Genomic DNA, 13,081 nt, shown 5'->3' with positions numbered 1-13,081 from the left:
TTAGTGACAAGCATCCCCTAACCGCTTTCGCCAATCAAAAAGGCAACAGGTGTGAGTGGCAAGCAAAAAACATGCTAACTGTTGACAGGCTCAGTTCTCGTTGTCTTTATGTGTCTGACCTCTAACATTCGTGTTGCTAGCTTAAACGTTTCTGACAGAAGTGAGTTGTCCTTACTCTTTACCTTAGTAGATTAGTACCAAGAGCAGAAGCACGTATGTTAGGGGTAAAACATGGTTTTAGCAAAGGTGTGTATTGCGTATTGAACAGGGGACCTAGAAACGACGGAGAGGCTTCGGCCCGCCGTAGCCCTCAGTGGTTCACAACCCAATAACAGGCCACAGCAGTCCACCCACCTCACCACTGTCCCACAACGAACCTAGGGTTATTGTGCGGTTCGTTCGGCCCGCCTTAGAACTACTTAAACCTAACTAACCTAAGGACATCACACACATCCATGCCCGAGGCAGGATTCGAACCTGCGACCGTAGGGGTCGCGCGGTTCCAGACTGAAGGGCCTAGAACCGCTCGACCACACCGGCCGCCAAATGCGCTAGAAGCTAACACCGGAACGTCATCAACAAAGGGGTTTTAGATGTGATCTATCAGTATGTACTCCGTCTCAATTTTTCCTGTTCAAAGACTTGAAAACTTCCTCTAGGATTGCAGAGAACTGTTTTGCTGATATAGTATTTCCTTATCTGTTTCCTCTTCCATTTCTAAGTTTCTCTCCATCCTGGTGAAATCTAGTACAAAGTGTTCCTTCGGCCCTTCGCACACTTCAGATATAGCGACAGTACCATCGTGACAGACGGCTGCATCCGAAATAATACCGATCGAGGTGATGCAGCGGCTACCGCACTGATCTCGAATTCGGGACCGAGCGAGGTCGCGCTGTGGTTAGCACACTAGACTCGCATTCGGGAGAATGACTGTTCAAACCCGCGTTAGGCCATCCTGATTTAGGTTTCCCGTCATTTCCCTAAATCGCCTCAGGCAAATGCCGGGACGGTTCCTCTGAAACGACACGGCCAATTGCCTTCCTCACCCTTCCCTAATTCTAGCTTGTGCTTCTGCTCTAATGACCTCGTTGTCAATGGAACGTTAAACACTAATCTCCTCCTCCTCCTCCTCCTCCTCGAACTCGGGAGGATTGTGGTTCAGATTCCCGTCCGGCCTTCGAGATTAAGATTTCAACAAGTTTCCTTACATCAGTTAAAGCGGATGCTAAAGTGGTTTCTTTGCAGAGAAAATCGCCGATTGACTCCCCTATCCAAGTCTGTGCTTCGTCTCTAATGACCTAGTCGACCACGGGACTTAAATCCCGATGTTCATTTACATCTATACTAAAAAAAAACCACAGAGATTGTGTAGCAGAGGGTATTTCCCATTGTACCACGTATTAACGGATCATTCTGTTTCATACGCGTATGAAGCTCTGAAGAATGATTGCTTACACGCCTCCGATCGCGCTCTAATTGGGCTAATCTTGTCTCTATGGCAGCGTTACGTAGGCAGTTGTAATACATTCCTGGATTGTTCATTTACAGTTGCTCCTCGAAACCTTTTAAGTAGGCTTTCGCGACAAAGTTGGCGTCTGCCTTCATGAGTCTTCCAGTTCAGATGTTTCAGCATCTCGTGAGGCTCTGCCGCGGATTAAACAATCCTGTGGCCATTTGTGCTGCCCTTCGTCATATCCGTTCAATATCCCCTGTTAGTCCTATTTGACATGCATCGAATACACTGGAAGAATATTCTAGGATTAATCGCACTAAAGTTTTGTAAGAAATCTCCTTTGCAAATTCAATGCGTTTTTCCCAGTATGCTAGCAATGAGACTAAGTCTACCACCTGCCTTCCCTACGACCGAGTGTATGTGATCAAATGGTTAAAAAAAAGATTCAAATGGCTCTGAGCACTATGGGACTTAACTAAAATGGTTCAAATGGCTCTGAGCACTATGGGACTTAACATCTGTGGTCATCAGTCCCCTAGAACTTAGAACTATTTAAACCTAACTAACCTAAGGACATCACACACGCATACATGCCCAAGGCAGGATTCGAACCTGCGACCGTAGCGGTCGAGCGATTCCAGACTGTAGCGCCTAGAACGGCTCGACCACTCCGGCCGGCGTATGTGATCATTCCAAATTCATATCCCTACAATTTGTTGCACTTGGTATTTTATTTGAGTTGACTGATTCCACATGCTACTATTGATTAACTAGTATAGGATGCTAAGTTTTTGAATTTTGTGAAAGTGCACAATTTTACATGTCTGAACATCTAACGCCATTTCCCAGTCGTTGCACTGAACTGAAATCGTATCAATAGCTGCCTGAATATTTTCGCAAAATTTTTAGTCTGTACTTCATTGTATGAAATGCGCCATCTGTCGAAGGTCTGAGATTATTATCAATGTTATTTGCCTGGTCTTCCGTTCCTTTATACAGTCTTCACGTATCTTCAGTTATTCCACAGTCTGTATGTATGGCAACGAATAAATCCGCCTGCTAGCTGTTACCTTCACATTTACAATGTTTGAGTGTAACAATGTTCACTTACATTTCTGAGCTGTCAGTGTGTCTGACTGCAGTGCGGATGTGTAAGATTCAATCCCATTTACCGTCAGTGAAGTTTCCTTTGAGGGTGGGTTTATTCGGCCTCTCGAGGTCCGTTGACGAGCTACTAGAATGAGGAGTAGCACTCCAAGTTCGGGAAGCTGACCACGTCTGGGAGAACAAGGTATTTGACCAGTGTGATCTTCCATAATGCGTACAATCACACCGTTGGCACAAGATACACGGCGGCCGCTCTGATCGGGGAGTTAGTGTAGTAATAAAATTGTCTTGTGGTGTCTGAGTGGAGACGTTCGGCCGAAGGTTAATCACGTTCGATCTTCCGCTGGCGGAGCCTGGCTGCAGTGCACCGATGTGGCGCGCAGCTATTCGCGTCCGCTAGCGCCAGTGCGTAAGCAGGCTTTTTCCTGGCGCCCTCTGGCCGCCCGCTATTTCTGGGATGGCCGAGCAGTTCTCGGGAGGCGATCAGAGTTGCCCGTGCGAGCGCAACCTTCTGCTATGTTCCCTTCGCCACGAGGGCCGACTGCCTTACTGTTCTACATCTGACTTCAGAAATAAATTGTTCTGCAACAACATATGACCACCTGTCGCTCAGTTCAGGCGTTTGTTTCATAGCACCCCATATTTACTTATATACAGGGTTATTACAAATGATTGAAGCGATTTCACAGCTCTACAATAACTTTATTATTTGACATATTTTCACAATGCTTTGCACACACATACAAAAACTCAAAAAGTTTTTTTAGGCATTCACAAATGTTCGATATGTGCCCCTTTAGTGATTCGGCAGACATCAAGCCGATAATCAAGTTCCTCCCACACTCGGCGCAGCATGTCCCCATCAATGAGTTCGAAAGCATCGTTGATGCGAGCTCGCAGTTCTGGCACGTTTCTTGGTAGAGGAGGTTTAAACACTGAATCTTTCACATAACCCCACAGAAAGAAATCGCATGGGGTTAAGTCGGGAGAGCGTGGAGGCCATGACATGAATTGCTGATCATGATCTCCATCACGACCGATCGATCGGTTTTCCAATCTCCTGTTTAAGAAATTCCGAACATCATGATGGGAGTGCGGTGGAGCACCATCCTGTTGAAAGATTAAGTCGGCGCTGTCGGTCTCCAGTTGTGGCATGAGCCAATTTTCCAGCATGTCCAGATACATGTGTCCTATAACGTTTTTTTCGCAGAAGAAAAAGGGGCCGTAATCTTTAAACCGTGAGATTGCACAAAACACGTTAACTTTTGGTGAATTGCAAATTTGATGCACGAATGCGTGAGGATTCTCTACCGCCCAGATTCGCAGATTGTGTCTGTTCACTTCACCATTAAGAAAAAATGTTGCTTCATGACTGAAAACAAGTTTCGCACTGAACGCATCCTCTTCCATGAGCTTTTGCAACCGCTTCGAAAATTCAAAGCGTTTGACTTTGTCATCGGGTGTCAGGGCTTGTAGCAATTGTAAACGGTAAGGCCTCTGCTTTAGCCTTTTCCGTAATATTTTCCAAACCGTCGGCTGTGGTACGTTTAGCTCCCTGCTTGCTTTATTCGTCGACTTCCGCGGGCTACGCGTGAAACTTGCCCGCACGCGTTCAACCGCTTCTTCGCTCACTGCAGGCAGACCCGTTGATTTCCCCTTACAGAGGCATCCAGAAGCTTTACACTGCGCATACCATCGCCGAATGGAGTTAGCAGTTGGTGGATCTTTGTTGAACTTCGTCCTGAAGTGTCGTTGCACTGTTATGACTGACTGATGTGAGTGCATTTCAAGCTCGACATACGCTTTCTCGGCTCCTGTCACCATTTTGTCTCACTGCGCTCTGACGGCAGAAACCTGAAGTGCGGCTTCAGCCGAACAAAACTTCATGAGTTTTTCTACGTATCTGTAGTGTGTCGTGACCATATGTCAATGAATGGAGCTACAGTGAATTTATGGAATCGCTTCAATCATTTGTAATAGCCCTGTACTCCATAAGCCACTGTACAGTACATATGTTACTTCGTACCAGTATTATCGAGTTTTTCACCTATTCCATTCGTGTACTGAGTGACAGAACAATGAGTCTGTTTACCTGACACGTGGCCTATCTTACCCTCATTATCTCTGCATAGGATACATGATAAGGGCAGCATAATGGTCGCACAGTCTTCTGCGGAAGCAGATTCTCTATCTTTAGAGAGCACGGTTTCATGGGAACCAAGGATAAAAAGTTAATTCCCTGAGAATTTCGTATGTATTATATAAACCAGATACGATTTCAGCATTTGTAGACTTGGAGAAAGCTTTTGACAATGTTGACTGGAATACTCTCTTTCAAATTCTGAAGGTGGCAGGGGTAAAATACAGGGAGCGAAAGGCTATTTACAATTTGTACAGAAACCAGATGGCAGTTATAAGAGTCGAGGGACATGAAAGGGAAGCAGTGGTTGGGAAGAGAGTGAGACAGGGTTGTAGCCTATCCCCGATTTTATTCAAACTGTATATTGAGCAAGCAGTAAAGGAAACAAAAGAAAAGTTCGGAGTACGTATTAAAATCCATGGAGAAGAAATAAAAACTTTGAGGTTCGCCGATGACATTGTAATTCTGTCAGAGACAGCAAAGGACTTGGAAGAGCAGTTGAACGGAATGGACAGTGTCTTGAAAGGAGGGTATAAGATGAAAATCAACAAAAGCAAAACGAGATAATGGAATGCAGTCGAATTAAGTCCGGTGATGCTGGGGGAATTAGATTAGGAAATGAGACACTTAAAGTAGTAAAGGAGTTTTGCTATTTGGGGATTAAAATAACTGATGATGGTCGAAGTAGAGAGGATATATAATGTAGACTGGCAATGGCAAGGAAAGCGTTTCTGAAGAAGAGAAATTTGTTAACATCGAGTATACATTTAAGTGTCAGGAAGTCGTTTCTAATAGTATTTGTATGGAGTGTAGCCATGTATTGAAGTGAAACATGGACGGTAAATAATTTAGACAAGAGGAGAATAGAAGCTTTCGAAATGCGGTGCTACAGAAGAATGCTGAAAATTAGATGTGTAGATCACATGACTAATGAGGAGGTATTGAATAGATCTGGAGAGAAGAGAAATTTGTGGCACAACTTGACTAGAAGAAGGGATCGGTTGGTAGGACATATGAGGCATCAAGGGATCACCAATTTAGTATTGGAGGGCAGCGTGGAGGGTAAAAATCGTAGAGGGAGACCACGAGATGAATACACTAAGCAGATTCAGAAGGATGTAGGCTGCAGTAGGTACTGGGAGTTGAAGAAGCTTGCACAGGATAGAGTAGCATGAAGAGCTGCATCAAACCAGTCTCAGGACTGAAGACCACAACAACAACAACAACAACAACAACAACAACGACGATCTCAGCGGCGCTTCTCTCGAAATACAGGAACATTATTATATCATTATTCGCACTAGCACCTTGTATGCCATGAGGGTAGCCGCGTGGTTTAGGGCGTGTTGTCACGGCTCGTGAGCCGCCCCCCCTTCCCCCCACGTCGGCTGCTCGAGTATTTGTGGGGAGTGGGCCGTGTGATGTCACCGGGTTTCGCTCTCAATGTCCGTCTTGACTAAAATACTGCGTAACAAGACAGTCATTCAACGCAGTCGTTCCTACAATACAGGCAGGCTTACCGAAGAGACGCAGTAGTTAAATCATTATACATTTGGGGAAAGAGAGTTTCAAGTTGTAACGATACATTTAATAAATGTGAAAGAATCGTGGACATTCTCACGCATCTCAATGGGCAGATGCTACAAGAAAAACGTTGTGCATCCCAGCTAAGGACGTACCTTCCCAGATGAGTCAACCACTAGATTTCTATCCCCTTTGTGCACATCGACAAAAAGATCGGCTGAGCAGACTCGAATCCCTACGTTTCCAGTGTGTTATAGAGTCCGACCAAGCTGCGTACTGCTGTCTGGAGGATGAAAGGGGGTTCCTATACGCTACTGCCTAGATGTCTGTCATTCAGTGTGTCACGAGTCCACTTTAGCAGTCAGCCAGAAAGACTCCTAGTCCTTTGTTTCCAATTACATTCCTGTGAATTTGACAAGTGAGGCTTCCGTGCAGATTCTATACAGGGTGTTACAAAAAGGTACGGCCAAACTTTCAGGAAACATTCCTCACACACAAAGAAAGAAAATATGTTATGTGGACATGTGTCCGGAAACGCCTACTTTCCATGTTAGAGCTCATTTTATTACTTCTCTTCAAATCACATTAATCATGGAATGGAAACACACAGCAACAGAACCTACCAGCGTGACTTCAAACACTTTGTTACAGGAAATGTTCAAAATGTCCTGCGTTAGCGAGGATACAAGCATCCACCCTCCGTCGCATGGAATTCCTGATGCGCTGATGCAGCCCTGGAGAATGGCGTATTGTATCACAGCCGTCCACAATACGAGCACGAAGAGTCTCTACATTTGGTACCGGGGTTGCGTAGACAAGAGCTTTCAAATGCCCACATAAATGAAAGTCAAGAGGGTTGAGGTCAGGAGAGCGTGGAGGCCATGAAATTGGTCCGCCTCTACCAATCCATCGGTCACCTATTGTTGAGAAGTGTACGAACACTTCAACTGAAATGTGCAGGAGCTCCATCGTGCATGAACCACATGTTGTGTCGTACTTGTAAAGGCACATGTTCTAGCAGCACAGGTAGAGTATCCCGTATGAAATCATGATAACGTGCTCCATTGAGCGTAGGTGGACGAAAGTAAAAGGAGCTCTAACATGGAAATTAAGCGTTTCCGGACACATGTCCACATAACATCTTTTCTTTATTTGTGTGTGAGGAATTTTTCCTGAAAGTTTGGCCGTACCTTTTTGTAACACCCTGTATAACGGCCAAGATACATACCTTAGTGTTGCAAAATATTTGGCGTTCATTATCGAGAAGCATCGTAAAGCAGTAAGTAGCGATGTGTTCATTAGGGAAATGGATTCGATTCGGAGACACATCACAGGCGAGTACCTGAGCAGATGGCCTGCCTGAATAGGCGAGAAACGTGTGTAGGTGTAACGTTGCTGGTGAGACAACTGGCTGCATGATGTCAGCGCAGTAACAACAGAGACTGCCACGCTGTCCGTTGAAGGACGGTTGGTTCTCTCTTCCGCTCTCCAGACCTGCCGGATATGTACTTTCGGCACTCTGGGTGGCGTAGGGCAGTTCAACGCCTGTTTACAATTGTACAGTGAAAGGTCATCACTCGAAATATAATAGTTCCCACTAATTAGGAGAATCGTAAAACTACCTCGGAGGAACTTAAAGCAGATCACTCGACAGTTGGTTGTGTTCTTATCACAAAAATACAGCGCAAAAAACGCAATACAAAAACGTGCAGCACCACAATCCGCTTGCATCATGTAACCAAAGGAAACTGCTCTTTTGAGGGAATGACGCTGGTGCTGTTAACATTGGCGGTGAACATCTGCTCTAGTTAACGGTCCAATAACTTCAAAGCATAACCCGGGGGACGAACTGTGTATGCGCGAAGTTTTCTTTCTATCTTCCATTTTTTTGGTGGTGGTGGTGGGGGGGGGGGGAGGGAGGGGGAAGGGGAGTGGGCAGTACTTCGAATTGCAGAGCCCTGGGGAAAATATTTGCCCAAGTGTAATAGCTCATCGATTTGGGAAGAACTGAACGTTACATGAATATAACAAGTAATAAGTAATAGCCTTGAATTCAAGTAGCACATAACCGTTGTGATATGGCTTTAAGCTAACAACGCGTCGCCACAGACTTTCTAATATGCTTCCGATGGTGCATCAGAAGAACGACACTACTTTACTGCTCTTTCTTCTTTGCTTCTCTATCGTTTAAACGGCAGGTATTGCGCTTTGTATTCCAGGCTCGTCCCCCCCCCCCCCCCCCCCCTGAGGGCAACCTAGTTTCTGTTATCTTCAATGTCGCGCATGTAATCATTTTTCTCTTCAAGTATTGAGCAGTATTGCCTGTTATGGTAACTATCTGTTGCGTAGTATGGCCACATTCCTTTTTCCCCGACATTTGTACTTTCTTATTTTTATACTTTCACCACCTTTTCTTCCCAGGCGATCAATTCTAATTGAAACGATTCTGATCACACAAAGAAGCCCCTCACGACCGGTTGTCTTTGCTGCTGGTGAGTCTTCCGGGTTATATCTTGCCGACTCAGTGTAACCGGGAGCACCTCTGATGATGTGCAGCGCAGCTCCGGACGAGACGTTAGGAACGAGAAAGTTTCATGGACCTCGGCCATAAAGCCTGGAAGATTCACCAGCAGCGCAAACGATTTTGTTCTTTTTGTTTTACTGGGACTATACACTTGCAGTTCCTCTCTTACCGTTGCTGGATTTATAATCCTCTTACAGACTCTCATTAATTTCACCTTCCGTGCTTTGTTTCCTTCGTCACTGTCAACTGTAAGTAATTTCCGTACCGTCGATATTTGAAACTTGTCAGTTCCATTATTTCATTATTAATTTCAATCAATCGTATTACTGGCTTTAGTACTACACAGACCATTACTATTACATCATTGGGAGCAATTTTCTTCTTGTATTCTGCACATACTCAAGCTATTGGTTTCATTGCCCACAAATAAAATTCATATCATAGTGTTATTATCCAAATATTTTATTTGAAAGGAAACATTATCTATAGTACGTTGTATAGTTGTGCGGCTGGCCAATTTTGACTCTTAAAGTAATTTTGCAGCGCTTATTCGTAAGCAGTAAGCTGTACGCTCTACGTGTTCTGACATACAATCGAAAAAATCTTTCCAAATGATCATCCATACGTCGAATAATACATCTGCATTGCATTCTCATATCGAAAATATCGTACTAGAAACAAATAACTATTTTATCTCATGTGTAAACCACTTCCACATTCAGACTGACTGTTTTCCAAGCATTTCTACCCATACAGCAAATATTCTATTTCGTCTCTCAAATTCTTTGGATTGCAATCTAATTTGATAACGGCAGACAAAATGTCTGGGGAGAAATGCAGCGACTATCGCAAAGTTATTGTAATTCTCAGGCTTACTATTTAATATGGACTATTACCGAATTTTCATCTTTGTTACAGCGTAACGCGTCTAAAAGTCGAGGCAGTAAGACTGGTGACGAAGTTAACTAGTTTCACTGTAACAAATCTGCTGTTTTAAAAAGTTTTATGACAAAGCTGTGCATTAGAGAGCTACTACTTTTACATCACATATTTTAAATGGTGATTAAGTGGATGATACGGATATGTACCAGACACTGTCAACAACTCCAACATCGGATATAGATCATACATACAGTACCTTTTGAAGGTTTTAGAACTGTCGAAACAATGGTCAAGATTTAGTAAACCTGTATTTTGCAGCTGGTTGGCTGTTATTCCCAGTTCTTGGAAAGCTGAAAAGATTTGAAAATGGCCTACAATGACTAGAGCTGTTGGATATCGTATGTATTCGTTATTGAGTAACGAAAATGGCACGAAATTCGAAGTACGGGTTCCGTTAATCGGATGTTCTCTTCCCCTCACGCCCGACTTGGGCCAAGTCGTTAGTTTCCGTTCGCCTCCAAATCCGTACTCTCAGCGGACTCGGGGTGACAGAAAAGTTTAATTACTCGCATGTCTCCTCCTCGCACGCAATTCATGTCAATTCGGTATTTTTTTAATTCCCCCGTGTTTTTATTCTACGCAGGCCAAGTCGGTATTGATACGAAGTACGGTATACATTTTTTTTCCTCCCGCCATGTTTTCTTTATCGGGTGCAGATTAGGTGGTAATCCTAAGCGTCGAACTCCGAGATTCGTTTCGTTAGCCCTGTGAGTTCCTCACCAATACACTGTGTGAGTGATTTGTGCTGGAACTGTGTGTCTCTGGTATCAATTAGTTCAGCCTACTTACCTTTCTTATAACGTATATGACTGTAAAATTAAATTGTGATATGTTGAATGGGACAGTGTAATTTGCTGAAGTTTCTTATTGTTCAGTGCAGCCATATTGTTTAAGAAGTAATAGGGTGTTTTGTTTTGCCTGCCGCTGTGGCCGAGCGGTTCTAGGCGCTACGTTTGCAGGTTCGAATCTGGCCTCGGGTATGGACGTGTGTGATGTCCTTAGGTTAGTTAGGTTTAAGTAGTTCTAAGTTCTAGGAGACTGATGACCTCAGATGTTATGTCCCATAGTGCTCAGAGCCATTTGAACCTTTTTTTTTTCCTCATGGAGAAGACAGGAAATAATGCAAAGTATGATCTGTGTGGACGGTCATAGTCAGAGGAGCGTTCACAAAAATTGTACCTGATTACAATAAGGTAACGAGTAAATAATACTTTGTAATGGGTGTGTCTCGGCAATACCGAATATATAGGGTACAAAGTTTTGTCGTTACTTTTGTAGCATTAGTAATGACCCAACCCGGTAACTGCTTACACTAAATCTCAAATAAACCGTCAGCTATAACTAACCAGTCAGCTTCCGTGTAAGTATTTTCCAATTTTTACCATTATCAAGGTATCACCCTCAAATATCAGAACTTCCCACTCAGTGCTCGTGGCCACCGCATCCATAGTCAAGATAAATAAGGATGGACTATGTCCTGGACCCTGTTGCAGTGCATATCTCACGGTGGTGGTGCCACCAACTACATTACGCACTTGTTTCTGCGTGCTGCAAGACCAAACCTGTTGCTCCAATCTGCGATGGCGGTATTGGCGACGGTCGGTAAGCAAGCGTGAAGACTATTTCCGTTCACTTTCTCTCTACTGGCCGACCGAGAAACGATGTCGGCGTGGGCTCTGGGTGTACGCCGTGTGGATCGCGCCCGTGGCTTCATTAGGCGGCCTCGAAGTGTTGTTGCAGGCGATAGTCTATCAGCAGGCGCGCTATCTGACAGCCGATACAGAGATAATGTGCACGCTGATGACTGATGCCGCTAATACACACCAGGTACAGCCGCTGTAACTGCCATCTGCGCGACTGCAACGCCACCACGTCGCAGCGATATCGCTAATATTGATCGCTCACTGCGTTGCACCAACTTGACGATCACTGACTCGAGCCTTGCCGAAGCTGCGCAAGTGAGTCCATATGGCGAAAGAACTGTACGCAGACTAATAAGCAGGAGGCTATTTTCGTTGTTGTAATATCCACTTACATTCCTATTATGTGCTAGGCGGCTGCAAAGATTGGCAACTACCTCATTGTAGGAAGGTACCAGTTAGACGTCGAACAGATGTGCAGAACTATAGACCTATATCTCTAACGTCGATCAGTTGTAGAATTTTGGAACACGTATTATGTTCGAGTATAATGACTTTTCTGGAGACTAGAAATCTACTCTGTAGGAATCAGCATGGGTTTCGGAAAAGACGATCGTGTGAAACCCAGCTCGCGCTATTCGTCCACTAGACTCAGAGGGCCATAGACACGGGTTCCCAGGTAGATGCCGTGTTTCTTGGCTTCCGCAAGGCATTCGATACAGTTCCTCACAGTCGTTTAAGGAACAAAGTAAGAGCATATGGACTATCAGACCAATTGTGTGATTGGATTGAAGAGTTCCTAGATAACAGAACGCAGCATGTCATTTTCTCAATGGAGAGAAGTCTTCCGAAGTTAGAGTGATTTCAGGTGTGCCGCATGGGAGTGTCGTAGGACCGTTGCTATTCACACTATACATAAATGACCTGGTGGATGACATCGGAAGTTCACTGAGGCTTTTTGCAGATGATTCTGTGGTATATCGGGAGGTTGTAACAATGGAAAATTGTACTGAAATGCAGGAGGACCTGCAGCGAATTGACGCATGGTGCAGGGAATGGCAATTGAATCTCAATGTAGACAAGTGTAATGTGCTGCGAATACAAAGAAAGAAACATCCCTTATCATTTAGCTACAATATAGCAGGTCAGCAACTGGAAGCAGTTAATTCCATAAATTATCTGGGAGTACGCATTAGGAGTGATTTAAAATGGAATTATCATATAAAGGTGATCGTCGGTAAAGCAGATGCCAGACTGAGATTCATTGGAAGAATCCTAAGGAAATGCAATCCGAAAACAAAGGAAGTAGGTTACAGTACGCTTGTTCGCCCACTGCTTGAATACTGCTCAGCAGTGTGGGATCTGTACCAGATACGGATGAGAGAAGAGATAGAGAAGATCCAACGGAGAGGAGTGCGCTTCGTTACAAGATCATTTAGTAATCGCGAAAGTGTTACGGAGATGATAGATAGACCCCAGTGGAAGACTCTGCAAGAGAGACGCTCAGTAGCTCGGTACGGGCTTTTGTTGGAAGTTTCGAGAACATACCTTCACCGAGGAGTCAAGCACTATATTGCTCCCTCCTACGTATATCTCGCGAAGAGACCATGAGGATAAAATCAGAGATTAGAGCCCATACAGAGGCATACCGACAATCCTTCTTTCCACGAACAATACGAGACTGGAATAGAATGGAGAACCGATAGAGGTACTCAATGTACCCTCCGCCACAAACCGTTAGGTGGCTTGCG

At 44.4% G+C, this 13,081-nt stretch overlaps 1 protein-coding gene across 1 annotated transcript in view; it reads right to left on the bottom strand.

The window, feature by feature from the left end:
* The window catches only part of LOC126188389 (cytokine receptor-like), a 296,079-nt gene that overhangs the window by 27,279 nt on the left and 255,719 nt on the right, over window positions 1-13,081 (bottom strand). The gene's annotated exons all lie outside the window — the stretch shown is intronic.

This window comes from Schistocerca cancellata, chromosome 5, assembly GCF_023864275.1.
Source record: "Schistocerca cancellata isolate TAMUIC-IGC-003103 chromosome 5, iqSchCanc2.1, whole genome shotgun sequence".
In the NCBI taxonomy this organism is placed as follows: domain Eukaryota; kingdom Metazoa; phylum Arthropoda; class Insecta; order Orthoptera; family Acrididae; genus Schistocerca; species Schistocerca cancellata.
This window is presented reverse-complemented; position numbering and strand designations above follow the sequence as displayed.